General features: G+C 38.4%; 1 long non-coding RNA gene across 1 annotated transcript; it reads right to left on the bottom strand.

The window, feature by feature from the left end:
• Positions 1 to 3,473: 3,473 nt before the first annotated feature.
• LOC110511054 lies at positions 3,474 to 7,540 on the bottom strand. The gene is made up of 3 exons (XR_002471667.2): positions 7,141 to 7,540; positions 6,656 to 6,724; positions 3,474 to 4,323 (listed from the first exon to the last, which is right to left on the bottom strand). It is a non-coding gene; the product is annotated as an uncharacterized LOC110511054 (long non-coding RNA).
• Between the last annotated feature and the right edge of the window lie 4,501 nt (positions 7,541 to 12,041).

Raw genomic sequence — 12,041 nt, 5'->3', positions numbered from 1 at the left:
GTAAGCACCATGGTTAAAAAGGGGTTAGGGAACTGTAAAAAAACACAAAAAACAAATATTCCTGTTCTACACCGTGTGAACAAATCATGATCCATGTAACTCAATAAATCCCCTGAGAGCCCATCCATAAACCTTAAGGTGGCTCACACGTCCATGCCCTCAATGTCTAATTCAATTATTTTCTCATCAAATGACCCTGTCCTTTCAGAGAGGATGGCCCATGCACCTTAAATGGCTGTTTATTCACCCCTTAAATGTATTAGTTGAGTCGGACATCTCTCCCAAGGCACTGACTGAACAGAGTTAAGTGTGCTACTTAGAGGCACAGGGGTGACTTCCTCCTAGTCTTTCCAGCCCTGCCTCATTGATTCTGTGTTAGCAGGGCTAACTAGGATGGTCACTGGGGGATGTAAGCAGGGCCGGATGGGGTTACTGCACGGAATGGACATCTGGGCCATCCGTAATGGGTTAAGACTATCATATCAACTGCCATGCACTGTACTGCAGACAGAGGCTTAGGATGGACATTGTCCATGGCCTGCAATTGACATTAATTAGCTCCAGTGAAACACTTGAATTGTGTGCATCATCATACAAATGGAATCAACCAGGGCAAAATGTAATATTAAAGAAAGAAATACTGTCACAGTGCAACCGATTTTGACACAGACAATTCCAAATCCTTTTGGTTACATCTTGATTTAAAATAATTATTGATTTTAAATGAATCAATGTATTTCCCTCTTCTCTTGTAAGACAAATTTGCAGTAAGCCCCAACAAGCAACATCTATTTTGACGATAGAAGTTACATGTAATGGTACATGGCATAATTGCTATTGTTGTCAACATGCTATGGAGAGAGTGCGGCAGCCAGGAGAGGCGGACAGACATCTACTGTAATTAGAGCTAGTAAGAGTATATGATTTGTTCTAATTGCCTTGACAAGAGGCTGAGCGTACTCCACTCAATTACCTGAGCATGCTCTTTCCTAGGAGCCCTGTGGGAAATGGGCTTTCATTTTTTCATTGCTGAAATTGGAAGGATGTGGGGGTGGGAAATGTGTTCTGCTCTCCTCTGCGTCTGTCAAAGTGACAAAAAAATCTCTCAAATACAGTAAGCATGTGTCTTTACTGAAGCCTAGTGCACCATATTTCATACTCTGACAGGCCATTTGCGTTTTAGATTCTGTACAGATAGATGCACTCTACCTGCTTTCAGCATGGCTTCCTCATGAGAAATGTAAAAAGGTATGATCCCAATTCAATCAATCACAGATAAAAGATAACTGCACTGTGTGTTTACTCCAAATATGTACTCTGTCTTTTAAGGTCAGAGGTGGTTTCAAGTCAATATCCATTCACAATATTGGTTTTAACCAAGGCAGCAACAAAGTGGCTAAAACAGAAAAATACAGGCACCTAGGCAAAACCTGAGAAGCATCCCACTGGACAAAAACTGCATCAAACAACTTCGTTTCCATGTAATTTCAATTGTTTTTAATGTTATGACTTTGAATGAACATGGAAAAGTGATTGTAGTCATCAACGTAAATCCAATGACATGGTGATTTTTTTTGTTGATTTTACATTAAATTCACATTAGTTGACACCTCAACCAAATTGTAATCATCAAAACTAGACTTTGAACTGATGTCTGTCCCCAGTGGTCCCAAATCAACTCATCCAATGCTCTATGCACTGTAAAATGCCACATATAGATCATAAGTCCTCCTGGCCACTACTCTGAAATCTAATCATTGTTCCCACAATGGGTACAACTGAATACAATATAAAAGCAGTATGTTCAAATGTCAACTGGATATGTTTAATGTCAATCATGGTTTTAATCATGGGCAAACTGGGAATAGCAGGTTACAACAGCTGTGTGTTTCTCCCTTCTAGACTTACTGATATCATCAACACAATTGTAGCCTATTTTTGTGGAAGTTTCACAAAACAATTGCTACTAAAAATGACAAAGGAAGCGTAGGGCTAGAATGGATAAAGTGACAGAACACTGAACACTATTGTGTTCCATCAGAACCAATGGGTCAGCAGCATGTGATCATGGCTGTGATCTCCACTCATGGGTAAAAGGATTGCATTGGGAGAGTTCAGTGACCCCATGCTATGGAGCTTTCCTGTGGATGCATGCTGGAGCGGTGGGAGAGCTCTGTCTGGAGGAGAGGTGTGCCTGGCAGGCTTTGTGACTTAAGGCCCCTCGCTGGGCCCACCTCTGATGTTGAGTCCCTGCCTTCGTTCTGAGATTGCACATCCTCCATCATGCCCCACCTCAGCCCCCATCCCCCAATCTCCCCAATCGCCTCAACCTCCCCCTGACTGTACTACCGATGCCTTTTGGATTGATTTGCAGTTCAAGTCAATACACCAGGACACTGTAAGGCTTTTTATATTCCAGCCAGATTCTCCAACCGGGTTGTGCACCTGTATACCACTCTGAACAAAGGTTCATGGCAACCAGAGAGAGGAAGCATGTGTAGGATAACACCTGTTAGATCTTTAGGAACATTCCTGGAAGGTGGGGTAACCAAAGCAACCAAAGCAAAATGGAGGTTGAATACAGATCCAGTGGATGGGCTCGGTTTAAACGCTTCAAGCAGAGGCACACTAATCATCCACAGAAACTCTGACAAATAGAGGTGTCAGGAAAAACTACATTGCCACATACAGATATGTTGATGAATTTCCTTACAATGCACCAGTGGTAGAAAATGCAATGCTTGGCATGTCACTTCACACACACAACCGAGACCTTGAAAGATAAGTGGGAATTGAATTGTTCAATCGATTCACATTTAGAAAATATTAGAAATGTCTTGACATGTAGACATGTAATGCAATTTAGTGATAGACCCAGAACTGAAATTCTTGTTTGTAATAATATTGTTCTAACAATATATCACATTAACATTTGAGCCTCAAGGGTATAACTTATTTCTGATTAGGGTTGCAAAACTACCTATAATTTACCAAAGTTACAAGAATCTTCAGTAATTTTGGTAACTAACAGAAAATATATGGCAATCTATCGTAACTTTGGTTATTTACGCTTGAATAACTTTACAAAAAAAATATTTATATGAAGTATAATTTTTTTATATATCTGTGTCCATATTGTCCATGAGGTTCTAGTAGATTTACCATATTGTTCAAGAGAAAATAGCCTAACTAATGAAAAAAGCATCTATTTAACAATTAAATTATTTTCAATTAACTCTGCAACTCTTCCAACTATTCACTTTTCTTCACAACTGCCACCAGTTTGACACCAAAACATCGACAACAAATACATATTGACATCTTAAAATAAATGAAAGTGTAAAAAAATATATATATTTAATGCTGAAACACCAATGGTATTCACTAAGTTGATGGTTTATATTTAGGATAACCTTTTACAGCTTTGTCATTCTATTTTTAAATAATATTATTTAATTATTTCAGATATTTTACATGTGATAAGGCCACACAGAGGGGCAGAGATAATTACAGACACTTGTGATAATCTGAAGTACCCAAAAGGGCCACTAGATAAAATCCTTGATAAAATCCTTGAAAGATACCAAAATTCTGGTAATTTACTAGTACACTTAAAACGTTTCCAGTAATATACCGTCCCTTTGCAACCTATTTCTGAGACAAAGCTGTATCCACACGTATGATGCACATATTGTACATACATATCACATGTAAATATTACAATATGTGTCTTTCTGCAAAGACAATGTTTCTCTAACTCACTTCCAGGCTGATTTACATTTGAGTAATTTTAGTAATCTTATCCAGAGTGACATACAGGTGCAATTAATTTCAATTTTACAATTTCATAAATAAATCACTCTGTTGGAGAAAAACAAGCCATGTCAGCCAGCACCCTTAAGATCTGTCTCAGAATTGTCTTCAGAAAGAAACAAAAGCAATGTCAATCCATGACACACATTTACCGGCATAAGCATGGCACTTTAAATGTCACTTTGTGTTAGGTTAAATCATTTCTATACAAAACACCTTAGACAAACACGTTTACAGCCTTTTGACGGAGGAGAGAAAACAAACGTTTTTTAGTTCATTTCCTGTAATTTTACACATTTTGCAATGGGGCGTAGAGAAAATGTTGCAGTTTTAAAGCAAGTTGCTGCAATTATACACATTTCGCCATTGGGAGGAGAGAAGATTTTGCAAGCTCTCTCTCACCCTGGATCATTTTGTGTTGTGCGGAGCGGAGCGTTCATCCTTCAGACGCCAGTAACAAGGCCAGATCAAACAGGGGTCTCAGTCTCCCTGCTGCTCCATGGGGGATCGCTGGAGGGGGCAGGGAGGAATAGCATTGTCACTGCCAATGCGTGCTGATTGTGATTGCACTTCAAATACAGCGACAAATGGCTCCCGCTTTACACAGATTCTGCAATGTTTTGATGTCAATAAAATGTCTTTACGGTGCTATTCATTCTTTCTTTTTCTTTAAAAGCCTCAAAAAGGGGAGGTTTCATGTGGAGGTACTCCTTAAAACGTCACATTGCCCTCTTTCTGAGGTTAGCTGCCAAGAGGGATAAAACACCACTGCATGGTGAGCTCCTGTCTGAAGATGTCAATATTACTGGTTACACAAAGATTATTTAAGAATATTATTTCTTATACCTTTAAAGTACAATGGACATGATGGCCAATCATTCCACAAAGGGAAGCCAACAATGGTCCCACTTTATAAACATTATAAATCCAAATTAGAGGTAAAATGTGTTACACAGAAAGCAGCTAGCTATCTGAGGGTGCCAACAGAAGGGGATTTGGTAAATATGCACTTACCCTGCTGGGTATCTTTATCAAACAGAAGATGGTTGCTATTGTACAATCCAACGGGCTTAATTTGATATGAAATACATCTGTTTGCTGTAAAGACAAAAGCCTACAGTCTCAAACAATCTGTTGAAACAGAAAATGGTAATGCCTGGATGTGGGTATAGGTGAGGAGATTTTATTTTATTTAAGGCATGTGTTGGGTTCACATATCAGTGAATTCAGACAGGTGTTTTCCCCCAGAGATAGCTACTGCTAATGAGTCAACGCTCTTCTCAGGGCATACTACTCCTTTATCCCTGCATGCACTAGTTGGACATTGTCAAGTCATAACCAAGCTGCATCTAATTGCATTAATTGGATCAATGCACAAACGGTCTAGTTTGAACACCTGCTGTAAATAATTGTATTGCCTGGGTACAGACTGAAAATGTAGCACACTATTTGTGGCACCATAATGGGGAGAGTTTCTCCATGTAAATGTGTAATCATGATGTTTCAGACAACCTGCCAGCCAGCCTGTTCAGCATAGACACAGCGCAGAAGTATGTGAGAGTTGTAATAAGGCTACATTGCACAAATCGTAGAGATATAAGATATAAGGAGCGTCTCTAAATATGAAGTATTTTTATAAAACATTCTAAGACTATTAGTTACCATTAGGACGTACACTGTAGCCTAGTTAGTATCATAAACATGTAGGCCTAACAGGTGAATGGTGACATTTGATTATGCTTAGGTAACACTTGTTGTTGAAAATAAAGCTTCCATTCGACTAAAATGCCCCTGATTATTTGGACTAAACAGCGGTGCTGAAAATGATTATAGACTTGAGCGGGAACGTGTCCCGCACAGCCTATTACTCGACATTGGAGCTGGTCACCCCGGTGGTGCTGAAATGATTAGTGAACCTCACGCTGAATAGTAAAGCACGTGATTTTTGTGTTATATTTGTTCCAGAAATGTGAGTAAGCTTTTATATTTGCTTGATTTCCAAGGTTGACCAGTATAAAGTAATTAACTTATTATGGTATTTTAAAAACATCGTATTTCTATATGCTTCCAGAGGTCATCACCAGCATAACTTACTACTTGACTATGGTCATTGCTATTACAAGGCTGCAAAACGAGTTGACAACTACGTGTTGCATGACATTATAGTAAAATAATTATTCAATTCAAAAATTGAGAATTAGTCATTATTTGTGTTCCCATATTAGTCTAAAGTAGGCCTAAAATAGAACGATAAACGTTGTCTTATTTCACCCATCCAATTCGCCAGTCACCCTTAAACAAAAGTATTGTAGGCTACCATAACAGTAAATACGAGGACATTGCGAACTGGCTGATATGGATTTGTCAGGGATAACTGTAATAAAGAGCTCTTCAAATCTAATTATAGCCATTATGTAAACACAACCACAGGGACATTATCTTTCTTTGCGGGGGTCTTTCCTATAATCAATATAACCTTTTCGCAAGCCTTCGGTCTTCTCCTTCTAACTGCCGGAGAGAAACCAGAAAAATGTCCCTTTGAACTTTGCTTAGGGGCTATTACACAGTAACAAAGGGCAGATTTTCTCTGACCTTTGGTTTTTATAGTCGAATAAATCATTTGTAATGGGGAGGTTAAAGGCCATATGTAGGCTATCATAGCCTACTAAAAATCGTACAATAGGTTATTGTTCATATTATGCGAAAATATAAAGCTTAGATTTCACTGATTATACAGGCTATCACAGGAACATTACGAATCTACAGGAACAGTTTATGCTATAGACACCCTGAGAAATAATTCCAAGTTCAAGTCCAACAAGTTGTGCTCGCTGCGTTCTACCTGTTGATATGATCAGCATCCCTCCCGACATGAACTATTGCGGTTTGACCACTCGTCCCACGTACATATCTGAAAGTGTGGTACAAGAGTATGAAAAAATGAATCAAAATGAAAAGTCACATTTGTGAAATAATCAAATGTCCAACTCAATAGAGTCACATACATACGCCCACGATGTGACCCACATATTGGCATGCATTTAATATCCTTTCTTTGCATTTCAGCTCCACCTCTCAAGTCTCATTTTTCCAACTTGCCTTCTCGAGAATCAGGCGTATAATTGTAGCAATGCTTAGTTCTTTGTCAATCAGATGTGGCTTGTTTCAGGCGGTTTTGCAAAACACGATTTATAATCAAGAGAAAACAGACTACCCTCCTCATATACCCGTGTTTCTTTACATCCATACCTCATTCATTATTTTATCATTCTATCATTCAGCAAACATAAAACAACAAGAGTCGATCAGAAATCAGAGATAGCCTACCTTGCAGATGCTGTCTGCGCCGCCTCTGGAACTGGAATCGAAAGTATTGACTGTGCATCTTTCTGCCATGTGCCGTATCACAACCTACAGTTTTTATGATGGGCATATCCATTTAAATCCCGATTCGTCCCCACAGGTGGCCTGTCAATTTCATGAGCGTGACGTCACCTTACGAAGGAGAGACATAAAAACCCATCTTTCACAACAAAAGTCCTATAGAGGATGTATTTTAGAATGAGATAAATGGTAGCCAGTAGCTTTAGTTGTAAAAATGCGGACCTTATCAGCAGGCTAGACCTACACTAGGCTATACATGTCTCTTAGAATAGTTTTTTCTATAACATTGTTCTGTTCATTTGCATGAGATTCTTATTGGAGCGAATGGTCTAATTTTAATGACGCCATGATCACAATGACCCAACGTTTACAACCACAGTGGTGTTATTAATTCATGTCAACTATATGTGCAAGCATATGGGAAAATGTCACATTCAGTTATGAAATTGTTTATACATGTAGCCTTATATAAACACACGGAAAGAACAGAGTAAATCTAGCTCCTATTATTTTAGCAACAGAGGGAAATAGGATAAACCGACCGTTTGTATGCATTATCTATTGTATTTAATTTCCTCCATGCATCTCAATACTCGTGACTATTCTAATTTTCATGTCTCCAGCGACAGTGATTAAATTACCAGAAAATACAACATTGATACATACTGTCTGTACTTTAAAAACAAAAGCTGCAAGAGAAAAATAACTAAACATTTTTGAACAATGCTCATCTAGTTATTTAGCATGCAATTTGCTTCTTTGAATGCATTTTGTTTAGACCACCAAGCATGATCCCCCATTCCATGTCTCTTTTTGAGTCCGAATCCTTCATAAAAAGAGCCTCTCCCAGTCAGCACCACTTCCTTCACTGCAATAATAAGAGGGACTAAATTGCTGTCAATGCTCAACAAATAAATTGGAAAATGATGTTAGATTTTACTTTAAAATGGATTTTACGCACTTAGCAGATGACAGCTGCAAAAAGCACAGTCTGCAATTGTACATTTCCATGATTTTGAAGAAAAAGCTGCACAAGAGTGTATTTTCAGACACAAATGTGCTACCCCATTGTGCTGAGAACTTTAGTGTTCTCCTCCCAGACTAAATATGATTCTTTAAAATGTTTGATTCATTATATTTGTATCTCCATGTGTGTGTCTGTGTGTGCGCAAGTGTGTCTGTGTGCGCTGTATTTATCCATGGAGGTGTGTTTTGCCTATATGTGTGTTCTTCTGCATCTTGACAAATGTTTCTTTAGAGATTAAAGTAAAGATAGTTTTTTACTCTGATGTGTGTTTGAGGCACCACTGAAAGCTCACAATGGCTCTGTACTGTCTGAGTCAGAAGCCTGGGTCATTTTACAGGGCTACCGAACAATGACATCTTCAAGTCTCTGAGCAGTTATATAGGGATAGTGGAGAAATACCTCTTCATCTGTGACTATCTGTAGTGTTTTCCCTTTATTCAATAGACCGTTAGACACTAGTGTTTGTGGTTCTCTTATACTGTAGCTACAATGTCATATCATATGCCTCTTACATAATGTAATATAACAACCAATATTCTAGATATACAGTGAATATACAGAACATTAAGAACACTTTCCATGACAGACAGACCAGGTGAATCCAGGTGAAAGCTATGATCCCTTATTGATCATACTTGTTAAATCCACATTAGTGTAAATGAAGGGGAGGAGACAGGTTTAAGAAGGATTTCTAAGCCTTGAGACAATTGAGACATGAATATGTGTGCCATTTAGAGGACGAATGGACAAGTCAAAAGATTTAAGTGCCTTTGAACAGGGTATGGTAGTCGGTGCCAGGTGCACCGGTTTGCCTCAAGAGCTGGTGCCACTCAATATTAGGAAAGTGTTCCGAATGTTTGGTATACTCAGTGTATATCACTGTGTGGTTGCAGGATGACTGGTATGAACACAATGAAATGAGGATACAACACAATTTAACAACCACAGTATGGTTTTAATATACATTGAAATGTCTTCACAGCATAGATAACCAGTCTCCCATCACATTTGGAGACTTAGAAAGCCCTAGGCGTCAAGTAAGTGTTGTTGGGGTGTTGTCTTTATTCAGAGAGGGTTAGCCTCAGCTAATGGTTTTTATCAGCTGTACAGGGCTACAGCACAACTGATAAGAGTTTGGTTACATGTCGCCAAAGAGCAGCCAAGTTCAAAAGTTGCACTAACACATGCCCATATCAGTGTTATGCAAACATGCACAGAACAATTCCTTGTTTGCCTAAGCAGCCTATAAGTAATTAATTGTGTTCATTGAGATGGAACATATGTTTATCCATACCCCTGACCCACCAAGAATCCCTGAACACCTGGCACAAGGCATCTCTTTTCTAGGTAACTGTGCTCATCAGATAATGACCTCTCCCTGGGTTAATACTTACAAACAAGGGATCCTTTTTCTGACAAAGCAGGGTTTCTACCCAGGGCCTAGTTCTACACTTTTAGACAGGGGGAATTTTAAACCATGACATAAACATCAGAAAAGGGAAAGAGTGCAAACAAACAGGATAGTCACATCAAACCATTGCTGGGGTCAGAGTTAGAGTGTTCTGCAATAGATGGACAAGTTTCTTTTGCACTAATGCGTCTTATACACTCAGCAGAGCAGTAATAATAGAAAAGTGCCCATCACTCTTCTCTCAACCGTATTCAGAATGGCAGAAATTGCCACCCTCTACATCGACAGAGAAGTTGCGGCACAGACATGCGCAACGGTTATGTCCCCCACTGAGGCCCCCTTAGCTTTCTCCTGGAGAGGTAAAAAGGGTAATTCAGCCAGAGTCCAGGCGCTAGTGTTTGACCTCACTGCCTCCTTTTAAGGGGTTTTGAGAAATGGCTAATAATTTCTTTCCCCAACTTCTCATCCATCTCCACTGACCTTGCTAGAAGAAGGTGCCCCTGGAAAAGCATTGTCATTGTTCTGTTGTTATCTTCACTGCACAGTCCTTATGTGCTTCGTAAAAGCGTAAAAATAGGAAGAAGTAATCAGTACTATAAGGAAAAACAGGAAAGTCTTCTAACTGTATATAATAGCACTCTGAAGAGTTTCATGTTTGATATAATAGCATGAATCATACGAGCAAACACATGGCACTACTCATGAACACACATGTAAATGGGCCAACAAGTAAGTGGCATGACTACATCCGTGACTGCTGTGTTCCTTCTCACCATCTTTACTTTGTCATTAATTCAGCATTGAGAGATTTCTGTGTTAAACTGCACTTAAAATCATCCCATACTTGAAGAAAATTTAAAATGTGGAATGTTGAGCAGTAAGGTTCCCCATTATACAAGAAAAGGGACAAATCTTGGTGGGCTAAACACTATTTTCCACCTGGAAATGGAGTTCTGAAAAACATTCAGATATAGAAATATGTCCTGTGATGCAGTTTCATGCAAGAATCAAACACAAAATATAAAATAGAAGCCACAGGTTCTGAAAGTATTTTTGTAAGTAGGTTATTGTAAGAAGGAAATTACATTCAGGAATATTAAAATGTCCTGGAAATGTGATCACATTCAAATTACATTTGGAATTCCATTTCGTTATAAGTATTTTATAACTGTATCCAAAATAATAAAATACTGTACATTATATCATGAAACAATGAATAATACTATCAACTATCCAGACACCAAACTGTTACATTAAGCAAATTATGCAGGCTTTCTATTACATTCTAAATGATTGATGATCTTTTAATAGTGATAAACATCCAATTGTCTTCCTCTGAAAATCAAGTAGTGATCTCTTAGGAAATGAAGAGAAAGATAGCTTGTTTTTGTTGATTGATTTAGATGAGAGTTGCACTATTTGAACTGATTGGCTGTGTTCATGCCAAGTAACTGATGTACCCTAGTTTGTAACATTCTTTTGACTTCAGTTCTTTGAATGTGAAACTCTTAAAAGTTGATGCATTGAAATGGACTTGTGAGGATGACGTTACTTCTCAGAAAACCGTGAATTTACTTCACTCATAAAGACTTGAAAGGTTCAGATAGGTAGAGATAGCCGGATAGCGTTCTAAAATGTATGCGCATTTAGTGTGTCTTGCAAAGTTAAAAGCTTTTCCAAAATGTCAAATACAACCCTTTAGTAAAATAGACATACAAAAATGGTGAAACAATGTATTTCTGCAAAATCTCTGAAATCTCTTGAGTATTCAACCCCTTTGTTATGGCAAGCCCAAATAAGTTCAGGAGTAAAAATTTGCTTATCAAGTCACATAATAAGTTGCATGGACTCATTCTGTGTGCAATAATAGTATTCAACATGATTTTAGAATGTGTACCTCATCTCTGTACCCCACACATACAGATACAGTTGAAGTCAGAAGTTTAAATACAATGAGGTTGGAGTCATTAAAACTTGTTTTTCAACCACTCCACAAATTTCTTGTTAACAAACTAATTTTGGCAAGTCGGTTAGGACATCTACTTTGTGGATGACACAAGTAATTTTTCCAACAATTGTTTACAGACTGGATGTATTTCAATGCCTACCTTCAAACTCAAACTTTGCTTGACATCATGGGAATATCAAAATAAAAAAATGGTGGACCTCCTGTCACGGCTTTCGTCAGAAGAAGAGGAGTCATTGGACCAAAATGCAGCGGGGTACGTGTTCATCTTTATTAGCTTAACTGACTGAACACTGAATACAAAATAACAAAAGAATAGCCAAAACAGTTCTGCAAGGTGCAACCAACACTAAACAGAAAATAACCACCCACAACTAACAGTGGGAAAACAGGCTACCTAAGTATGGTTCTCAATCAGAGACAACGAAAGACAGCTGTCC

This window comes from Oncorhynchus mykiss, chromosome 1, assembly GCF_013265735.2.
Source record: "Oncorhynchus mykiss isolate Arlee chromosome 1, USDA_OmykA_1.1, whole genome shotgun sequence".
Taxonomy (NCBI): domain Eukaryota; kingdom Metazoa; phylum Chordata; class Actinopteri; order Salmoniformes; family Salmonidae; genus Oncorhynchus; species Oncorhynchus mykiss.
Note: the sequence above shows the minus strand (reverse complement) of the source record. Positions and strands in the feature narration are given on the sequence as shown.